Consider the following 23,603-nt stretch of genomic DNA (forward strand, 5'->3'; position numbering starts at 1 on the left):
CAAGTCATCTGCAAAGGATGGTCAGGTCAGAGCCACCCCGATCGGAAGAAAGGTCCCAGGGCTAGTGAGCAAGTTTGGAGGAAAGCCCCAAGATTACAATGCGTTTAGAACAGAGATCCAATACGCGTTGGAATTGCAAGAAGGGGGGTTTTCTAGCAACCGAGAGAAAGTTGTTTTCATAATCGGACACCTAGAGGGGGGGGGCTCGAGAATGGATTAGACCGCTCATAGCAGCCAGGAACGATGCCTTGAAAGACCTGAACTTTTTTTATCAGGCGATGGACACTATGTTCTCCAGCGAGGCGGAGGGGAGTGTAACCCGAAGGGAGCTGCTGAGTTTCAAACAGGGGTCTCTGACCATCAGGAGCTACTAGTTGCGTTTTGTGATGCTAGTGCACAAGCTGGGCTGGGACTTAGACTCTGAACCCCTGCAAGCTCTGTTTGAGGCAGGTTTGAATCCAGAGGTAAAGGATGAATTATCCAGAGCCCCCCGCCTGCAGTCCATGGATGAGTTAACTAAGACGGCGTTAGCCATTGGGGTGCGGCAGGAGGCGCGGACTCAGGAAAAGCGGGAAGCCAGAGGCAAGCGTTTCCAGGGCAACCGCATTCCTGAGATGCCAACAGGAACTTCCCACAGTCTGCCACCAGCCGAGCCAATGGAAATTGATGGAGCCCGAGAGAGAGAGTTTTCAAACGCTGTTGAGCTCAGGAAGAAAGAGGTGAGGGACTGGAAAGCAGCCAAAAAGTGTTTCATCTGTCAGCGTCCAGGTCATTTCACGAAGGCCTGTCCCCAGAAGAAAGCCTGGCAAGGCATGATGGGGGCAGCAGGCAAACAGGAGGAGGGAGAGAAGGTTCAGGTGCAGGGAAACGAAGGAGCCTGGCTGCAGACCAACAGGGGCAGCAGCCAGGCAGGCAACCAGTAGAAGGGCCCCTGCCAGAGCCTCCCAAGGCGGGCATAGCTGTTGAAGTGGTGCTGGAGCTTCCTAATGGGCACCCCATAGAAATCCAAGCCTTGTTGGACTCTGGGTCTTCTTGCGACTTTTTAAGCAGAGACTTCGCTCTAGCCCACCAGCTACACCTGTTGCCACTAGACTTCCCTTTGCAAGTGACCACAATTGATGGGAGAGAGCTACTGGAGGGGGGAGTAATGCACCAGACACCCCCGATGAGGCTGAGGATGTCCAGGCACGTGGAAACAATTGCCTTTCATGTGACCACAGTGGCGGGACCCCCCGTTATATTGGGAATGAGCTCGTTGGCACTGCATGACCCAGTGGTGTCGTGGCATCAATGATTCCTCACCTTTGGGTCGGCCCACTGCTTGGAACATTGCCTGGGAGGGAAGGAACCAAGAATGACTATGGCCACTGTTGCGGGGGTGACTCTGGAGGAGAAGGGGGGCGTTCCACCTGAGAATCAAGTGGAAGGGAGTTCCAAAGGAGGAGACTTCCAGATCTCCAGAGGCGAGGCGATTTCTTCATCTCAAGTAGCAGGGAGTTCCCAAGGTGGCAAGTGCTGCAAGTCCATCCAGGAGGGAGGAGGCCATTTGGTCAGCTGGCATGCCACCAAGGTTTTCCAAAGGGAGTTTTTCCCACGGAAGAGGGCGGGACCTGAACCTGCAGCTTCAGCTCTAGCAAGGGATTTCAGTGGAGGGAGGGATGCCCTCAAAGAGGTGGCGTCGCCAGAGACTTTTCAGTTGGGAATAATGGGGGGTTCTTAGAAAGAATGATAATAATACATCATGATATTTATCAATAGTGAATGAATAATAGTAAATATTGGTGATAATGTGAGGTTCGGTGGTTATAGGGTTAACCTCTATGTGTCCTGCATCTGGGGAGGAGCTTCCCACATCTGGGGAATTCCACATTCTTTGCCTGTGTGATAGTTTCACTTCTGACCAGAGAAGAGTAAGAGATACACACTATGGCGCCGGTCTCTGACGGAATTGCTTGTATTATCTGTCCGATGTAAATAAAAGCTGTTTAGTTAGCAAGAAACAGTGTATGGACTTTTCTCTTCAATCGCACATCAAGCACACGCTGCCACTCCGGTGCTGACCCTGGGAATTCTGGCACAGGGGAAACGTGCCGGACCTGGGCAGTTATTCAACAGGTTATGGAAGGCTCAGGCTACGTTTGTGCTGAGTGTGAGAAGGAAACAAAGCAGAGTCCAGCTCTGAGATCCGGCCTGCTGTTGTGAAGGGACAGATTTCACTGGTGAAAGCGGAGCTTGCTGCAGGAAGCATCTTTGAAGCAACCAGCCTGCAGAAGCGTGAGTAAGCTATAGCCCCGGGAAAATGGCGCAGCAGCAAACGCAATCACATGAGACTTTTAATGTTTCTTTTGAGCGATTGAATGGCCATAATTGGGAAGATTGGTCCAGGAGGATCAGATATTGGCTGATGGGCAAACAACTCTGGGAGTGCACCCAAAATGAGCTGCCAGGGGCTGCTGCTGGGGCAAATGCTGCTGAGCTTGAGAGGGTGAATGCCGCTGTTAAAAAGGACCAGAAAGCTATGTCCCATATTGTGATGGCCCTTGAGGCTTCTCAGTTGCCTCACATCGATGGATTAATGAGTTGCCATGGGATTTGGTCAGGGTTCATCAAAGGACCACTGCTGGTGCCAAGATTCATGTGATACACTCTCTGTTTGAGAAGAGGCTGTCTCCAGGGGAATCAGTACGTGATCACATTGCAAAGATGCTGACCATTTTCACTAAGCTGCGTCAGCTGAATGCACCTTTTCCTGATGAGCTAAAGGCATACACACTGCTGAGCTCTTTGGACAGGAGTTATGAGAACCTGGTTCTGACAATGGAAGTTATGCCTCCGGACCAGCTCACGATTGAATATATTAGTGGGAGATTGATTGATGAACAGGAAGAAAGACTGAGAGCTGGGCAAGAAAATGCAGACTGTACCCCAAAAGGGAGTGGGGGGCGGCAAGAAGCAATGAGGACTCTGTAAAGGCTTTTGCTATGAAACGCTGCTATCGCTGTGGCTCCCCCTCACATCTTGTGAGATACTGCCCAGCAGAGGCTCAGGAGCCCAAGGCCAGAGGCTTGGGAATGCAGATAAGGGACTCTTCCATGGCAGTGAGGCGTGGGAAGATTTCCAAAGGCTCCACTCAAGCTGAAAGCAAAGAGAAGCCGGACTTCCGGGTTAGCGCGAAAGGCTAATGGCGGATTCCCTCCGAGCTCCGGAGGGAATCGGCTCCGTGGAAGACGGGTCCTGCCGCGGCGACAACGCGGGGACCTTTAGAAACCACAGGCGCTGTAGCCTGTGGACTTGGTGACTCGGTGGGCACCATTTGCGCCCCCCAACCCGCGAAGAAGCCTTTTTAAAGGCTTCGGAGCGGGGGACGGTGAGTGGCGTGGTGCTGTGAGTAGACCAATACTTCTACGGAGCGAAGCCGCAAGCCATGGACGGAAAGCGCTGACTTTTTTCCTTGAAATCTGGATTACAAAAGTAACAACCCGTGAGTATTACGGAAATTGGATTTAAAATTCTCTTTTTTTGGAATTTCGGCACGACCGGGGGAGGCGTTAAAAGGAAGTCCGCCCCCCCCGTTTTGTAGACAATTTAAAGCAAGAATCGGATAACTAAGGTTGAGAGGCTACTTCTCTTTTTGTGAAACAAGAGTTATTAATTCCACGATTTGGAAATATAAGTACAGTATTAGAGGACAAGAATTGTTTGTTTGTTTTTTAAAGTTGATTTGCCACCCCCCGGGATCCGGGAGTGATCCGTGAGAGAGCTGGCTGAGGAGACACAAGGAGTTTGACAGCTGTCAAACGAGCTGTCAAAGCTAGAAAAATTTGCTTGTTGCTATTTTTGCTGGTTATTTTTGCTACATTGATTTTAAGTTGTTGAAAATAAAGAAGAAATAAAATAAAAACAAAGTAACTTGATTGTTGGAGAAAGAATACTAAGTAACTAGAATCACTCTAGAGGGGGTTCGGAGACATTACAATGGCTGCAGATGGAAAAATACAGGCTGAGCTGGATAGAATGTTTTTTCTCGTGGGAAACTTACAAGACCAGAGTGAAGCTTTGGCTACAGATGTTACGACCTTGAATTTTAAAGTAAACAAACTTGTTGACTGTACCAAGGATTTGACTCAAGAAAATTTTGCAGCTGAACAGGAAGAGAAATGTGTTGTTTTAGAGGAGCGAGAAGGAGGAGCTGAAAAGCTGCTGGTGAAAAAGGACAACCAGAGGCCTCAAAAAATGGATTATAAGGAAATTAAGATTTGGATGATCAAAATGTGGCTTGAAATTGAGAAGGAAGACTGCAGAGATTTCCCCATGGGGAGATCGGAAGACCTATGGATTATAAATTTGTATAAGGCGAAAGATGGAGCTTTTGGGACATTTGGGACACTTGGATTTAAAAGAAATATGAAATATGATTTGGGCTCCACTTTTGAACATGGAGGTCTGGTTGGAAGAAAGATTGATTTTACTGGGACAGAGCTTCTCCGAGACATGATGTTCAACATAAAGGACTACCAACAAAACCGGCTGAGAGGGACTGAGAGAGATTTAAGGGCCTCGGACGTGAGGGATCCAGGCTGAGAATTGACTGGCTGATGGACATTGTTTGGGGATCAAAACCGGGAAAGGGGGGGGGAGAATTTTGGAATGTAAAGGGTGTATAACTATAAGTTGTTCTTTGTTATTTGTTTGGTAATTATTATAAAAATTGGGAATTTTGTGGAAGGGAACTTGGGTCGACCTTAGAAAAGGGTGTAATGAAGTGCATTGTGATATAATCTAGGTATATAAGCTAAATTTAAAAGAACTTGCTGAACTAACTATTGGAATTGGGATACAAGAAGGGGAGGTGCGGGGAAGTCAGGGAAATTGGTTAAGAAATTAAGGATTTGAAATTATACATGTTTGTCCTTATATGTGTATGTTTGTATTGTGTATTGTGTGTGTCTATATAAACTGTGTGAAACCCAATAAAAATTTTATTTTTTAAAAAAAAGAAAGCAAAGAGAAGCCTTCCCAGTATCATCTTGCAGCTTCCATGGCAATTGTTAAAGGCTGTAAACAGGAAGCTGGGCTGACTTTCATTGTGGACAGTGTAGCAACTCACTCTTTAGTTCCATCTGCTGGGCTTCTTCGGAATTTCAAGGCTGTAAAAGGTGGACGATCTGTCACGGTGGCAGATGGAAGCAGACGTTCCCTGACCATGTCTGGGACTTTGTACTGTCCGTTCTTGGAGCATGAGATTCAAGCTTATGTGGTTCCAGAGATGTCCAGTTGTCTTTTGTCTGTCTCTGCATTAGTAGCTGATGGTTTCAGCGTTCGTTTTGAGAATAACATGTGTTCTTTTTCCAGGGATGGGAAACACCTGTTCAGTGTTGAATGCAAGAATAGGCTGTGCATGGTTGAAATACCTATTGCAGATGACGGTCCCACTGAGGTAACACAGGTGCAGTGTGCGAATGTCCCACCACATGATGGGTGTGCCCACTTATGGCACAGATGATTGGCACAACTGAATTGGAATTATGTCAAGAAGGCCCCGGGGTGCACAGAGGGGTGCAAAATGAAGGGATGTGATAAGTTTTTAGATTGCAGAGCCTGTAAGCAATCCAAGGTAAAAATGTGCACATATCCCAAGTTTAGCAGAGAGACAAGCAGGCCTTTTGAGCTAGTGCATGGAGATTTGTGTGGCTCTATGCCAGTAGCCAGTCTGGGTGGATCAAAATTTATTTTGCTTCTTTTGGATGATTTTTCGAAGAACTATTGGGTTTTCTCAATTAAGTACAAAGGGGAAGCTGCTGCATTGATAAAAGACTGGATAGCAGCTGTAGAATTGAAATTCTCTGCTAAAGTCAGAAGCTTTCAGAGTGATAGAGGGGCGGAGTTTACTGGGTCTGTGCTGCAGAATTTCTTCCACCAGAAGGGGATAAGTCACAGGCTGACAGCACCACACAGTCCTCAGCAGAATGGTGTTACTGAACGTAAGAACAGAACACTACAAGAGGCTGTGGCTGCTATGCTGTTTGATTCTGGACTCCCACAACGCTATTGGGCTGAGGCCTGGAAATCTGCTTCTTTTGTGCAGAATCGTGTTTTTAATTCTGTTGTAGGGGACATGCTCTATGTTCTTCTGCATGGTAAGAAGCCCAAGGTGCATTTCCTCCATGTTTTTGGCGGTGAGGCTTGGGTTCTTATACCAAAGGCCAAACGCAGAGAGGGTGACCCAAGGTCCAAGAAGATGATTTTTGTTGGGTATGAACCAGGGACCAAGGGGTGGAAATTTGTCTATCCTGATGGCAACCAGTCCCGGCTGCTTGTAAGCAGCAGTGCTGAGTTTTGTGAGCAAAGTGGGTGGACACACATACATGGTAACCCAGATGTTCTTTCAGAAAGGTTTCTTGACTCAGATGATGATGAGGAGGTGGAGACTGAACCTGCTGCTGAGGAATGGAGTCCAGAGCAGGAGCAACCTAGCACCTCTCCTAAAACTCTCAAGACAGAGCCAAAGAGTGAGCCGTCCTCACCCACAGGTCCAGCTGTAAGGTTCAAAAGACGCAGCAGGTCAGAGGGGGAGCTCTCTGACACTGGGGATGGTCTAGCTGGCCCTAGTGGGTCAGAGGGGGTACCAGAGCTCACACTGAGGAGATCAACCCGAACCACGAAGGGTAAACTGCCTGACAGGTTTGAGACCACAAGTGTGTGTGTTGGGGTGGCTCAGTGTGAACCTGAAAGTTTTCAGGATGTTCAGAAGTTGCCTCAAGAAGAAACCAGCAAATGGCAAGAGGCAATGCAGAAGGAGATGAGCTCAATGGAGTCTCTAGGTGTGTTCTCCATCACAACGTTGCCGGCTGGCAAACAGGCTGTGAGCAGCAGGTGGGGCTTTTGCCTTAAACCCACAGAATCTGGAGAACCACAGTACAAGGCTAGGTTAGTAGCCAGAGGGTTCACACAGCAGAAGGGGCTGCATTACACTGAGGTGTATGCTCCTACTTCAAGAAGTGAAATTCTGCGCATGCTCTTAGCCATTGCTGCAGAAAGAGGTTGGAAGGTGCATCACTTTGATGTGGATGTAGCCTACTTGAACTCAGACCTCCAGGAGGAGTTGTACATGCTTCCTCCTCCAGGGTTTGAGGTCAAGGGGCAAGGCATCGTTTGGTGGTTGCATAAATCGATCTATGGGTTGAGGCAATCGGCCAGAAATTGGAACATGTGTCTGAATGAAGCCTTAGAGAAGCTAGGTTTCAAGAGAAGTCTTGATGATAGCTGCCTGTACCTTAAGGGGTCAGGTGAGTCACAGGAGATGCTCTTGATCTTTGTTGATGATATAGTCCATGTATCAAAGACACGTACACAGGTGGAGAAGTTTGCCAAAGAGCTTGGTAAACGGTTCAAGCTCAAGAACCTGGGTGCAGTAGATAGCTAGAACTGAGGATAGTAGCTTCTTGCTCAGTCAGAAAGGTAAGATTGAGCAACTGCTTGAGAAGTTCAGAATGTCTGAATGTGCAGGGGTCAGGACACCCATGGAGACCAGCTACGTGAAAGACAGTCAGCAAGTAGAACGCACAGTGTTCGAAAATGCTGAGCTCTTTCAGTCAACTCTGGGTAGTCTGTTGTATCTGTCCCAGTGGAGCAGACCTGACATAGTGTTTGCTACCAATCTGCTCAGCTGGGAAGCTGCAAACCCTAGCATACAAGCCTGGAATGGTGTCAAGCGGGTGCTGCGTTACCTGCAAGATACCAAAGACTTTTGCCTCAAGCTGTCAGCAAAGGGGGACATCAAGTTGATGTGCTGGGTAGACAGCGATTGGGTGAATCTGGCGGACAGGAAGTCCGTGTCTGGTATGGTGGTGAAGTTCGGGGACTCTTTGGTTGGGTGGAAGTCCCGGAAGCAAAGTCTCATAGCGCTCTCCTCTACTGAGGCTGAGTTTAGTGCACTATCTGAGATTTGCAGGGAATTGGAGTTCTATGTGTGCTTGGTTCAGGAGATCTGCGGAGAGTGTTGTTTGCCTGTCAGTGTTTGGGAAGACAATCAACCCTGTCTGAAGTTGACAGTCTGGGCAGTTTATTCCCCCCCCCCAAATAATATTTATTATTTTCAGTAAATAAACATAGTAAAGAAAGAAAAGATTAACAATAATAAAGACAAACAAAAAAGAAAAGAAAAAAAGAAAAAAGATACATACAACATATTACCACTTAATTAATTAAAATTAAGTACCATCCATCTTCATAAACATAATATTTGACTTCCTCGAATCTCTTCCATCCGAATTTCTTAGTAATTATATGTAGCAGTTTCCAATATCAGTATTTCAAAAGACCATATCACAGTCCTAATCATATTACATAGCTTTCCTTATCGTACATTTTCTTATTTATAAATTTAATTCCATTTTAATCCTAGGCCTAATTGTTTCTTTCAAGTGATCTTTAATATTACAATATTTATTCAAGTAGTCTTTAAATTTCTTCCAGTCTTCTTGATGTTCCTCTTCTTTCTGGTCGCGGATTCTCCCGGTGAGGTCAGCCAGCTCCATAAATTGCATCATCGTCATCTGCCATTCTTCTACCGTTGGTAGTTCTTGTGTTTTCCATTTTTTGGCTAATGAAATCCGTGCAGCAGTTGTGGCATACAAAAATACTTTTACATCTTTTTTGGGCAGTTCAGAACCTGTTATTCCAAGGAGAAAGGCTTCTGGTTTCTTCATAAATGTATATTTCATCATTTTTTTTAATTCATTATAATTTTTCCCCCAGAAGTCTTTTACCTTGGAGCAAGTCCACCACATATGATAGAAAGTACCTTCCTTTTCTTTACATTTCCAGCATAAATTATCACAATTGTGGTAGAGCTTCGCCAGTTTAACAGGGGTTAAGTACCATCTATACATCATTTTCATAATATTTTCCTTTAACATTGTACATGCGGTAAACTTAACCCCTTTCTTCCAAAGTCTCTCCCAATCCTCCATCATTATATTATGTCCCACATCTTGTGCCCAATCAATCATAACCGATTTTACTTGCTCATCTTTTGTATGCCACTCCAATAACAAATTATACATTTTATACAAATTTTTAACATTAGTATCTAACAACTCCGTTTCCAGTTTGGTTTTTTCAATTGCAAAACCTTTTTTCTTATCAATCTTAAATAATTCATTAATTTGGTAATATTGAAGCCAATTTACTTTATCTTTGATTTGTTCGAATGATTTTAACGTAAATCCCTCCCCATCTTCAACCAATAAATCTGAGTATCTCAACCACTTATTTTCCATATTAAGCTTTTTTGTGCCTGCGCTTCCATTGGTGAAATCCATTTGGGTGTTTTTCTTACCAAAAGATCCTGATATCTAGACCAAACTTTTAAAAGTGCCTTCCTAATTACCGTATTTTTCGCTCCATAGGGCGCACCTAGTTTTTAGGGGGGGGGGGGGATAAAGGGGAAAAATATTTCCAGCAAAGAAGCCAAGACAGCCAGCGGGATCCATCCTGCTGGCTGTCTTGGCTTCCTCTTTAGCCACGCACAACCTCTCCAGCCAGGAGAGGCTGCGAGCAGCTTTGGCAGAAGCTGCCCGATAGCTGCCTGAAGCCCGGGGAGCACAGCGCTGTGCTCCCCGGGCTTCGGGCTGCATGCTGCTATCCGCAAGCCTTCAGAGCCCGGCGGGCACTCCCGCCACGCTCCAAAGGCTTGTGGATAGCTTCCTGAAGCCTGGAGAGTGAGAGGGATCGGTGCGCACCGACCCCTCTCGCTCTCCAGGCTTCAGCGAAAGCCTGCATTCGCTCCATAGGACGCACACACATTTCCCCTTCATTTTTGGAGGGGGAAAAGTGTGTCCTATAGAGTGAAAAATGCGGTATATGACTCTTAAAGCCACCATCGTTCTTCCCGGACACTGAGGTCCAGCTCCGAGGGCCTTCTGGCGGTTTCCTCACTGTGAGAGGCCAAATTACAGGGAACCAGGCAGAGGGCCTTCTCGGTAGTGGCGCCCGCCCTGTGGAACGCCCTCCCATCAGATGTCAAAGCGATAAACATCTACCTGACATTCAGAAGACATCTGAAGGCAGCCCTGTTCAGGGAAGTTTTTAATATGTGACATTTTAGTGTATCTTTCATCTTTGTTGGAAGCCGCCCAGAGTGGCTGGGGAAACCCAGCCAGATGGGCGGGGTACAAATAATAAATTATTATTATTATTATTATTATTATTATTATTATTATTATTATTACTACTACTACTACTATGGGCCTTTATTTTGTCATACCAAAGATATGCATGCCAGCCAAACCTATTGTCCAATCCTTCTAGGTCCAAAATGTCCTCATTTTCTAGATTGATCCAATCTTTAATCCAGCAGAAGGCCGCAGCCTCAAAATATATCTTTAAATCAGGTAGGGAAAAGCCTCCTCTTTCTTTTGAATCTGTAAGTAATTTATACTTAATTCTCGGGTTTTTCCCTTGCCAGATAAATTTGGACAGGGCCTTCTGCCATTCTTTAAAACATTTAACATTATCAATAATAGGTAAAGTTTGAAATAGAAACAACATTTTCGGCAATACATTCATCTTAACCACCGATATTCGTCCCATAAGTGAAAATTTTAAGTTTATCCAAATCTCTAAATCTCTTTTTATTTCATTCCATACTTTCTCATAATTATCTTTATACAAATTCAAATTCTTGGCTGTTAAATTCACACCCAAGTATTTAACCTTCTTCGTAAATGCTAGGCCTGTGTTTTCTATAAGGGTTTTTCTTTCATCTTTATCTAAGTTTTTATTGATTACTTTGGTTTTGCTCTTGTTTAATTTAAAACCAGCCAGTTGCCCGTACTCCTGTATCATCTCCAGTGCTTTTACTGCACTGGTCTCTCGATCCTATAAAGTTAGAACCAAATCATCAGCAAAGGCTTTTAGTTTATATTGTTTCGAACCTACTACAATGCCCTTGACTTTCTCTTCTTTTCTCAAACTGTTCAGCAAGACCTCCAGGACCACAATAAATAATAGAGGGTAAAGTGGGCACCCTTGCCTGGTTCCTTTTTCAATTTTAATTTCTTCCGGGACCACATTATTAATAATAATTTTAGCTTTTTGTTCAGAATAGATTGCTTTGATACTATTTAGAAATTGTTGACCAACCTCAATACTTTCCAAAATAATTTCCATAAAAAACCAAGAGATATTGTCAAAGGCTTTCTCCGCATCAATAAACATTAATAATGCTTTGGTGTTTCTTTTAGCCTCTAATCTTTCCAGAATATCCACTATATTTCTAATATTATCTTTCATATGTATTCCAGGCAGAAAACCTGCCTGGTCTTTATGTATATATTCTGATAAAAACTTTTTTCAGTCTATTAGCCAGGATATCTGCAAATATTTTATAGTCTACGTTCAGTAGTGAGATTGGTCTGTAATTCTTTACATCTGACCTATCTTGTTCAGATTTCAGTATCACAGTTATAAATGCCTCTTTCCAGGTTGAAGGTGCCCTCCCTCCTTTCAGTATCTCATTACAAACCTCTGCCAAAGGTTGAATTAACCAGTCTTTAAAAGTTTTATAGTATTTGGCAGATAATCCATCCGGTCCTGGGGCCTTGCCCATTTGCATCTGGTTTATTGCCATCTCAACCTCCTGCCTAGTAATCTTGTCATTGAGTAGTGGTTTTTTATCTGCGGGAATTATCTGCAATTCATTTGTCCTAAGAAATTGCTCGATTTTATCTGTATCCTCTTTACCTTTTTTATACAGCTGTTTAAAATATTTCTGAAAGCATTTTCTAATATCCCCAGGGTTTTCTACAGATTTTCCCTCCGAACAAGTCTGGGCAGTTTAAGGCCAGGACCAAACACCTAGACATCTGTTTCCAGAATATGTGCCAGAGTGTTCGGGCGGGATTAGTTCACTTGAAATACTGTCCCAGTGCCAGGAACCTCGCTGATGGTTTCACAAAACCACTGACCTTCCAGCGTCATGGGGAGTTCTGTGAAGGTCTGTGTTTGGAGTGAGTGGTTATGCTTACATTCCCCCAGATACAGGGCAAGAGGGGGTGTGAGGTTCGGTGGTTATAGGGTTAAACTCTATGTGTCCTGCATCTGGGGGGGAGCTTCCCACATCCAGGAGCTGAGTTCTTTGTCTGTGTGATAGTTTCACTTCTGACTGGAGAAGAGTCAGAGATGCACGCTATAGCGCCAGACTCTGACGGAATTGCTTGCATTATCTGTCCGATGTAAATAAAAGCTGTTTAGTTAGCAAGAAACAGCATATGGACTTTTGTCTTCAATCGCACATCAAGCACACGCTGTCGATCTGCTGCTGACCCTGGGAATTCTGGCGCAGGGGAAACATGCCGGACCCGGGCACTTATTCAAGAGATAAATTACAATCAAGAAGAACAAATAATAACACTGGTTAATGGTAATAATAATAATAATAATAATAATAATAATAATAATAATAATAATAATAATTTTTTATTGTTATATTTTATATACCACCCTATACCCAGAAGTGTCAGGGCAGTTCACAGACAAATGAACTAATATTAATTCATTATTGAGAAATTGTATTTCTTATTTCTTATTATCATTTTTATATTTTATATTATTTATATTATATTCATATTTATAATATTTTTCTATGAAATTCTTATATTATCATATAAAAAGAATGATAAGAATAAATAATGGTAAAAAGTACTATTTCTCAATAACGAATACTGGTGATAAGTTACAATTCAGAAAAATTAAAAACACCAGTTGATGGTATTAAATGATGACTGGTAAAGAGCAACGACGATAATAAATAACGACTCTCCTTTTTCCACTCTCCTTTTTCCACTTAATTGAGAATTTTAATTTATATGATGCCTGGAGAACAAAAAATCCAAGTGCTAAAGACATAACCCACTACTCGGAGGCAAAAAAATCTGGGGGACGAATCAACGCAATATGGCTATCAAAAAAGTTGGTGCTGAGTTTAGAAAAAGCAGAGATACTGAATAGATCGATATCAGATCACAATCCAATATCGGTATATATTAAATTTCAAAAGCACACTAAGGGAAGGTGGAGAATGAACAAGGAGGTATGGAGAGATGATCAAAGGGTTAAAAGGGCTAAGGAAATATTGAAAGAATTTTATGAAATAAATGAAAATCAGGATACAGATAAAAAAATGATTTGGGAAGCGAGTAAATCCTATATGTGAGGTTATGTAATACAACAAATGGGGAGGATAAGGAGAAATAAAGATAATAATATTATGGAAATAAATAAACAAATAAGAGAGAAAGAAAAAGATTTAGTGAAAACCCAAAAAAATGAAGATATCCTCCAACAAATAAAGAACTTAGAAGCCCACCTATCGAATTTAATAAATAGAGAAGTTGAGAAAAAAATTACATGGACAAAACAAATATATTTTGAACAGGAAAATAAACCGGGTAGCATGCTGGCATGGTTTATTAAGGAAAGACAGGTAGAAAGAGTAATAAATAGAATTATTGATGAAGAAAAAGAAATTATTGACCCAAAACAAATCAAAGAAAGATTTATAAAATATTACAAAAATTTATATAAAGTAGAATTGAAAGAGGAAAAGAAAATCCAAAAATACCTATTAGAAAATAGATTACCAGATATAGAAGAAGAATATGCAATTTTAAATTCAAATATTGAACTTGAAGAGATTAAAAAAGTGATTAAAAATATGTAGGATGGGAAATCACCGGGACCAGATGGAATTTCAGTAACATATTATAAAAAATTAGAGGAAATAATAACACCTAAATTACAATTAATTATAAATGAAATTTTAGTCAAAGGAGAAATACCCAATTCGTGGCAAGAAGCATTGATAACCCTTATCCCAAAGCAAGGTACAGATCTGAGACTTATAAAAAACTACAGGCCAATATCTTTATTGAATATAGACTATAAAATATTTACTGGAGTTTTTGCAAATAGAATGAAAACTCTGCTAAAAAGGATAATTAAAAAAGATCAGGCAGGATTTTTGCCAGCCAGACAAATAAAGGACAACACTAGAATAATTATAGACTTAATAGAATATGCCGAAATGAATCCAAGTAAAGAAATTTCAATGCTTTCAGCAGACGCTGAAAAGGCATTTGACAGTGTCTCTTGGAAATTTATGTTTAAAACTTGCAAAAGTTTAAATTTAGGTAAAAGAATTATGAATGGAATTCAAGCAATTTACAAAAAACAAAGAGCCAAATTAATCCTAAACAACGAAATTACAGAAGAATTTGACATTGAGAGAGGGACACGACAGGGATGTCCTTTATCCCCGCTCCTATTTATAACAATATTAGAAACCCTATTAATAGCTCTGAGAAAGGACGAAGAAATAAAGGGCATATGTCTTGGTACACAGTGTTACAAAGTAAGAGCATTTGCAGACAATGTGATTATTACAACCGAAACACCAAAATAAAGTATAAAAAGGCATTAGAAAGAATGAAAGAATTTGGCGAAGTAGCAGGATTCAAATTGAACAAAGATAAATCGAAATTGATAACTAAAAATATAGGCGAGAAAGGGAAAAAGGAATTAGAGGAAACAACAGGACTAAAAATAGAAAAGAAAGTGAACTACTTAGGGATATGGATTACAAATAAAAATACAAATTTATTTAATGATAATTATATCAAAAAATGGAAAGAAATTAAAGGAAGTATGGATAAATGGGGGAAGAATATCTATGATTAAAATGATGATACTCCCCAAAATTCTATTTTTAATAGGAACTAAATATTTTATAAGCTGGCAAAGAGATCTTGCAAATTTTATATGGCAGGGGGAACAGGCAAGGATAAAATTAGAAGTAATGATGGGCCCAAAGGAAAGTGGAGGATTCGCAGTGCCAGATTTAAGAAAGTATTTTGAGGCAGCGTGTTGGTGTTGGATAAAAAAATGGATATTATTAAAAGATAATGAAGTCCTAACACTAGAGGGTTGGGACAAAATATACGGCTGGCATGGCTATTTATTTTATGACAAAAAAGAACAACATAAAAAATTTACAAATCACATAGTAAGTGTCAGGGAGAGGCAAACGGGAGAAGATGAAAGGACAGAAACCAGCAGTTATAGAGAGCCTAAAGAGATTATCAGCAGCTTGTCGTCTGACAGTCAGTCTGACGTAGAGGGGGAGGAGGATGAGCCTGGGACAAGTCATGCGGTACACAGAGGAAGTAAGGGGGGGGAGTTTTCGCAGACTTGCATGCTGGGTGCGGAAAAGGAGGAAGTAACATTAGAGGGAGCAACTACACACAAGGGGAAGGAGGCTAATGGAAACGCTGGAGATGTATGTTTGAACTTTGTCAAATAAATCAATTGTTTGGAACTGGCTGGGAGCCCAGAGTCTTATCTATGCCAGCTGGACAGCACTAAGCCTCTGACAATAAGAAAGGCTCTTTTGGATGTCTGGGAAAGAACAAAAGGAAAAATTATCGAGAAAACTCCCCAATGGGTTTCGCCAGTGGAGGCAACCACAACATTAAAGAGTAATGCAAAAGAGACTTGTGTTGCGTTCGCAAAGTAAAGGAAGGATTGAACTCTGATTAATAAGAATACACAGAGAGACTTGAACCAGCAAGACTCTGGGAAGGGTGCGTATAATCGTGTCTTTCTGTGCCTGTCCCATGTCCAGCCCCTGGCCCAGGCCGTTTTATTCACAAAAGAACTTTTTACAGAGTGTTCGAAAGAACCAATCAGATTTCTTCTGAGCATTTCAACAAAACCCACGTGGGGACAAAGTTAGATAAAAAGAAATTCTTTTAACTACAAAGACTACTACTCTGAGCATGCATACATAATCTGAGAGTAAATAAAAGAGGATTAGAGAAAACCCGGAGATCACAAACAGGAGTAAACAAGAGAGGATGGAAGGATGGCAAGGAGGTAGGCATCTTTATCACCTTCCTGTGAAACTATTTCCAGGCCCTAAGATTAATATAATAATAATAATAATAATAATAATAATAATAATAATAATAATAATAATAATAATAATAATAATAATAATAATTTATTATTTGTACCCCGCCCATCTGGCTGGGTTTCCCCAGCCACTCTGGGCGGCTTCCATAGAAACCAAAAACCCCACTAAAATATCATACATTAAAAACTTCCCTGAACAGGGCTGCCTTAAGATGTCTTCTGAATGTCAGGTAGTTGTTTATCGTTTTGACATCTGATGGGAGGGCATTCCACAGGGCAGGCGCCACTACCGAAAAGGCCCTCTGCCTGGTTCCCTGTAGCTTTGCTTCTCACAATGAGGGAACCGCCAGAAGGCCCTCGGCGCTGGACCTCAGTGTCCGGGCAGAACGATGGGGGTGGAGACGCTCCTTCAGGTATACTGGGCCGAGGCCATTTAGGGCTTTAAAGGTCAACACCAACACTTTGAATTGTGCTCGGAAACGTACTGGGAGCCAATGTAGGTCTTTCAAGACCGGTGTTATGTGGTCTCGGCGGCCGCCCCCAGTCACCAGTCTAGCTGCCGCATTCTGGATTAGCTGTAGTTTCCGAGTCACCTTCAAAGGTAGCCCCACGTAGAGCGCATTGCAGTAGTCCAAGCGGGAGATAACTAGAGCATGCACCACTCTGGCGAGACAGTCCGCGGGCAGGTAGGGTCTCAGCCTGCGTACCAGGTGGAGTTGGTAGACAGCTGCCCTGGATACAGAATTGACCTGCGCCTCCATGGACAGCTGTGAGTCCAAAATGACTCCCAGGCTACACACCTGGTCCTTCAGGGGCACAGTTACCCCATTCAGGACCAGGGAGTCCTCCACACCAGCCCGCCCCCTGTCCCCCAAAAACAGTACTTCTGTCTTGTCAGGATTCAACTTCAACCCATTAGCCGCCATCCATCCTCCAACCGCCTCCAGGCACTCACACAGGACCTTCACCGCCTTCACTGGCTCTGATTTGAAAGAGAGGTAGAGCTGGGTATCGTCTGCATATTGATGGACACCCAGTCCAAACCCCCTGATGATCTCTCCCAGCGGCTTCATATAGATGTTAAAAAGCATGGGGGAGAGGACGGAACCCTGAGGTACCCCACAAGTGAGGGCCCAAGGGTCTGAACACTCATCCCCCACCACCACTTTCTGAACACGGCCCAGGAGGAAGGAGCGGAACCACTGTATAACAGTGCCCCCAGCTCCCAACCCCTCTAGACGGTCCAGAAGGATGTTATGGTCGATTGTATCAAAGGCCGCTGAGAGATCCAGCAGAACTAGGAAACAGCTCTCACCTTTGTCCCTAGCTCGCCGGAGATCATCAACCAGTGCGACCAAGGCAGTTTCAGTCCCATGATGAGGCCTGAACCCCGATTGGAAGGGATCCAAATGGTCCGCATCCTCCAGGCGTGCCTGGAGTTGTTCAGCAACCACACGCTCAATCACCTTGCCCAAGAATGGAAGATTTGAGACTGGGCGATAGTTGGCCATACTGGCCGGGTCTAAAGATGGTTTTTTAAGAAGCGGTTTAATGACCGCCTCTTTCAGCGGATCTGGGAATGTTCCCTCACAGAGGGAAGCATTCACCACCCCGCAGAGCCCATCGCCCAGCCCTTCCCGGCTTGCTTTTATTAGCCAGGATGGGCAAGGATCAAAGAGACAGGTGGTTGGTTTCACGCGTCCAAGCAGCCTGTCCACATCCTCGGGGGTAACGGATTGAAATTGGTTCCATGCAACTTGACCAGACAGAGCTCCAGCACTCTCCCGCCCCAGCCCTGCTCCCATGGTGGTGTCTAGCTCCTTCCGAATATGAGTGATTTTATCTGCAAAAAACTTTGCAAAATCGTTGCAGGAGATCTTGGGGTCTTTACAAGGCCCCGATGTTAAAGGTGGTTCCGTTAAATTGCGGACCACCTGAAAGAGTCTCCTGCTACTATTTTCTGCAGATGCAATAGAGGCGGCGAAGAAAGTCTTCTTCGCCGTCGCTATCGCCACTTGGTAGGCTTGACGTTGAGCTCTAACCTGTGTCCGGTCAGATTCGGAGTGAGTTTTCTGCCACCGACGCTCTAGCCGTCTCAGCGATTGTTTCATCGCCCTCAGCTCCGAAGAAAACCACGGGGCTGTCCGGGCTCCATGCAATCGGAGAGGGCGCTTCGGAGCCAGACAGTCGATAGCCCTGGTTAACTCCACATTCCAGCGGGCCACCAGGGAATCAGCTGAAAGGCCATCAACATGGGATAAAGCATCCCCTACCACTCTCTGGAAACCATTTGGATCCATTAAGTGGCGGGGGCGGACCATCCGAATTGGTCCCACCTCCCTGCAGAGGGGAAGGGTCGCGGAGAAGTCCAGTTGCACCAGGAAGTGATCTGACCATGGCACTTCTTTAGTTTCACTTTTACTTAGTGTCAGATCACCCACGTCACTAGAGGTGAATACCAGATCTAAGGCATGTCCATGACTATGAGTTGGGCCCAACTTATTCAGGGACAGCCCCATGGAGGCCATGCTTTCCACGAAGTCCCGAGCGGTCCCTTGTAAGGTCGTGTCGGCATGGATGTTAAAATCCCCTAGGACAACCAAACTAGGTGTCTCCAGGAGAACATCCGCCACGACCTGAAGCAGCTCGGACAGGGAATCCTTGGTGCAGCGGGGAGGTCGGTACACCAAAAGGAATCCTGTACTGCCCCTATTGCCCAACTTCCAGAACATGCACTCAGAAAACTGGGAAACTACATCAAAGAAACATCTTTATGGCCCAGGATGCCTGCCTGGCGAAGCAACTGCTGTGTACGTGACATGTGAGGAAGAGAGGAATGGAACAGGGATGCAGGGGTGTAGATTGATCAAGAATCATATCTGTCAGAGCTGCCCTAGGTCCCAGCTCACAAAGGACCAACGCCAGTTCGTTGTTATATTAAACAGTCTTTATTGAAGCTCAGTTTCTTTTTCACAGCCGCGGCGCGCAACTCTACGTCTCAAACTCTAGACCGCCGAAGCTCCGTCTGAGTCTCCTCCCCCCAGACACCAGTTTAAGACTCTAGCCTTGCTCCACCTCTTCCTCTGCTCTCTTCTCCTCTGGGCCCGCCTGTCCGCTGGGGTCTCGCCTCTCCTAGACTCTTCTGACGCTGAGTCTCCTGAGTCCTCCCCCTCCCTCCAGCGGGCTTTAGAACCTGGTTCCCCATCCGGGTTTCCTGCTGTGCCGCGCGCCTGTACATTCGAACTTGGCGCGCGCGCCCAGCCGGCCACCTTCCTCCTGACCGTTACACTGCTCCTGTCACTGCTTCCCCCTTCGGGGAGGCTAGCTGCACCTGACTCTCCCTCCGTTCCCTCACTCTGCAATGGAGGCGTGGCCACCTCTGACTCATCCTCTCTCCCTGCTGGAGGAGAAGCTGGCCCTGATACATGTGACTCTTCCCCCTCACTACGTTCTGGTGGAGGAGCTGGTCCTGCTCTCCCGCTGCTGCTTTGGGAGTCCCCGCTGGCCCCTTGCTTCTGGTGTGTCCCCCCTGGGACCCCCCTTGCCCTGGCCATCGGCGCCCCCCTCTGGGAATCTTCTGATTCGCTGGAGAGACTCATGGAATCTCTCGGGCCGCTTTCATACTCCCCTATGCTGCCCTCAGATTCTTCCCCTTCGCTCTCCATCCCCTCTCTCCCGTGTCTCTGCTCCTGAGCCCCTGACAATATCAAAATAGTTTAAACCCAGTCAACGCAATGCTTTCATTGCTGACACAGATGGCTTACTCTATATCTGTTATAATTCCTCATAGCAATCCCACCTGATCACTACATCTCTGGATATTTGCACTCCTACAACTTGGCCAACGTATAGGGAAATATTAGAAGATGCAGATGGAAATATTAAATTAAAAAGTTGTGAACAATTACAAACAGTTGGAATAAATTGGTTCCAATATTAACAATTAAAAGCTACATATGAAAAAGACATAAAAAGGAGGATTTGAAAATAAAACTTCAAAATTAGAAAAGGAAATATTGAAAAGCGATCAAAAAATACTTGCAAAAATGTATAGATTAAACCACCTTAGAACAAGAGACGAAAGGGGAAAACATGTTAAAATGGGAGCACGATTTGGGATGTGAGATAGATCTGGAAAGATGGAAAACTTTTTGGGAGAAAAACATAAATTTTACTGCGTGTGTTATATTAAGGGAGAATTTCAGAAAAATTCACCACAGATGGTACCTAACCCCTGACAGATTGTCAAAAATAAATAAAAGGAACGACAAATGCTGGAAATGTAACAGAACAAAAGGTACGTTATACCACATGTGGTGGACTTGCTCAAAGATTAAAACCTTTTGGGACATGATCCACGACGAAATAAAAAAAATGATAAGGACATCAAACACAAAAAGGCAGAGGCATATCTATTAGGAATTCTAGATAAAGATATCCCAAAAGATAAAACTGATTTCTATACGCGACAACAGCGGCAAGAATTTTGATTGCTAGCTGTTTGAAAGAAGACAGCATCCCAACAAAAAGAGAATGGTTGGGGAAACTTTGCGAGTACCTGGAACTAGCAAAACTGACGGACATAATAAGGAGAAAATCCAAAACTGTGGTTATGAAGCAATGGGAGTTCTTAAATGATTATTTACAAAACCAGGGCTCGGCTACTAAAATCCGGTTGTGTTTAGAATAATCTTGTGCGTAATATAAAAAATACAAAGTGAGACATTAAGGAAATCCAAAGGGAAAATATGAAGAACAGAGGATCTGACGAACGGATTATTAAAAACACGTGAGGCAAACGGTGGAAGTCTTTTTTTAAAAAAAAACACCACCCACTTTATTTAAGGTAGATAAGGACAAGATGAAATTATACAATTGAATATAAATATAGATGGGAACGGCTATGTATAGTGAATACTTATCTACTTTTAAAAAATTTCACCTATGATCTTTTTCTTTTACTTCTTTATTTTTTCTTTGTTCTTTTTTCTGATATCTTTCATTTCACTCCTTTATTGTGAATAGCATTTTATAGAGGTATAAATAACTGTAAATATGAAAAGGGACAAAGTATTGTCTAATTTTTTTCCTTGGTTATATGTATTTTCTTTTTCTTTTGTATTTTCTTTTGTTGTAAATATGTATGTTTTCTAATTTGTACTTAATAAAAATTATTAATAATAAATAAATAAATAAATAAATAAATAAATAAAGAAGGATCAGCAAGAATCCTTTTTTTAAAAAAAATAGTTTAATGGTTATAGAGATGAAGAAAAGAAAATACAGGTAGTAAGAATAATGAACAAAGGTAAAAACATATAGCAGTTGGGGGAAAGGATGAGATGATAATAATGGTGACAACAACAACAACAACAACAACAACAACAACAACAACGAGAGACTTCCGGTGGTGCGCGTCTCCGGTGCGAGAAGGGATTCAGCCGGGTGCACGAACCCAGTCCAGCAAACAGGGGGAAAAGGGGGTGCTATAGGGCGAGAGCACCCCAGAAACACGTCCGGAGGGTGTCCGGAGGTACAGGGAGCCAGCAGAGACCAGACGCAATCCACTCCGTTGTCAGGTAACCTTTTTAAGGTGAGGAGAACAGCGGCGCGGGATAGCAGGTCCTGGGCAGCCATTTCCTCCCCTGAAAGCGGACAGCCCAACCCTCGTCGGAGATTAGCGCCCCGCTCCCAAAAATAAAACCCCGGGTACGAACTTAAAGGGAAGGATTAACAACTTCAAACTTTGAAAACTTTGAAAACCAAAAACCTGGGGAAAGAAAGAGTGAGCAACAAGGGGTTCTGCCGTTGCCAGGGATTGGTGAGCACGCAGAGAGACTGCAGGGCAGATTTGAGTGTACGGAGTTGCCGCCAGTGATTACTTCGTTTCCCTGAAGGATATCTATATTAAAATAACTGAACCTCGATAAAAAGAGGTGCCTAAACAGGGAACAGAACAAGAAGTTATTAAATTAAAACCATCTGTAAAGTGAAAGGGACGCCGGAATACGTCGCACACAGGGCGCCACGCCCAGTGGAGAACGGGAGAGAAACGCCAGCGACGCCATTAAGAGAACGGACTAAGATTAAATCGAAATTCCGGCAATACGGGTTAACCTGATCTGAGAGCTCAGCGGGTGCGTACCTGTCTGTTTCCAGGATTTATAGTGACGAGCAGGACGTCTCTGCCTCCTTTAAATTCTAAAGACTGTTAAGTGTTTGGGGAATAATTTGTCATTCTGCACCACCGGACTCTTTAACTTTGTGTGTGGTGAGGTTGTCTCCAGAACGAAACAGTGACTGAGAGAGCCACCTAGTGGACAGAGGGTCTACTGCGACTACTGTATTTGGAATTTTCCTATTACCAGTTTGATTTACTTCGCCTTCTTTTTCACACTTAAAGTTTGGTACCCTCGTGGACCCCCCTCTCCCTCCCTCCTTTGTCCTTTGCCCTCTGTCCCTCCCCTCAAGGCAGAGTGGAGTGGGGTCTTCCAGACGGTGAGACCCTGTATCCACTATTAGCGGAACAAACCCCCCCTGCTGCAACCTTCCTTACTTTCTTCTAAGAAATCATTGTGCTGACCCACGGCGTCGTAAGTGTGGGTATAAAACGCTCAAAACCTTCGACCTCTGATTTTGAGACTTCAGGATACTTACCTAAGACTGCAGGACGTTTATGGACACTCTCATGGAAGTAACAAGGGGTTAAGAAATAAGTTGGCTCAGACATAACTTAGAGACCTCTAAAAGCAAGCTGGCCTTAGCGCAACTGAAAGATTGCAAAAGAACTTGAAGGCCGGGATAAAATAAGGCAAACAGGAATATACTGAAGTGCTGCAATTGTATCGGTGACCATATTGACTGTTGTATCAAGTATCGCAGACTGTTTAAAATTAAGAATGTCAAACACTGGGAAAAGACCCGAAGGGGGAACACCAGTGGAAAGAAAAGGGTCAAAGCAAGAAGGAGATTTTAGAGCTGAGATATTGAGGATGTTTGCGGAGATAAAAGAGAGTGAGAAAAATGTAGAACGTAAATTAGAACAATTAGACCATAGAATTGGGGAGGTAGATAAGAAGCTAGATGAAACAGTTAATGAATTGAAGATCCAAATGAAAGAGGTGTTTAGGAGGACACAGGCAGTAGAGGAAGGTTTGAAAAAGACAAGAGTAGAAATAAAGGATGTAAGACGTGAGGAAGAAAGAATCAAAGCTGATATTCTAGACTTGAGTAAGAGCCAAGAGGATATGAAAGACTGGATTGCCCTAAATGAACTAAGACAGAGGGAGGCTAACCTTAGATTAAGAGGCATACCTGAAGATCAGAGAGAAAACATAAAAGAAAAACTAATAACAGAATTAGCCCTCTGGCTGGAGATACCAACAGAGGAGGTAGATAAGGCAATACAATCGGCCTTTAGGCTAAAAGCCAAGCCTCCAAGGAACAAAAAACTTATAGAAGATTGTTTAATTATATTTAAAAACAGGGAAATAAGGAATAGGATTCTCTATAAGAATAGAGAGAAAAGATTTAACGTTGGAGGAAACAACATAATTATTTTCAAAGATATACCAGTCAGGTTGCTAAAACGTAGGGACTCCTACAAAGAATTGGTACAGATACTTAGAAGA

General features: G+C 43.5%; 1 pseudogene; it reads left to right on the top strand.

Moving 5' to 3' along the window:
* Positions 1 to 23,603, top strand: part of LOC144326322 (apical endosomal glycoprotein-like) — a 216,467-nt pseudogene that overhangs the window by 186,562 nt on the left and 6,302 nt on the right.

The sequence above is a fragment of the Podarcis muralis genome, chromosome W (genome assembly GCF_964188315.1).
Source record: "Podarcis muralis chromosome W, rPodMur119.hap1.1, whole genome shotgun sequence".
In the NCBI taxonomy this organism is placed as follows: domain Eukaryota; kingdom Metazoa; phylum Chordata; class Lepidosauria; order Squamata; family Lacertidae; genus Podarcis; species Podarcis muralis.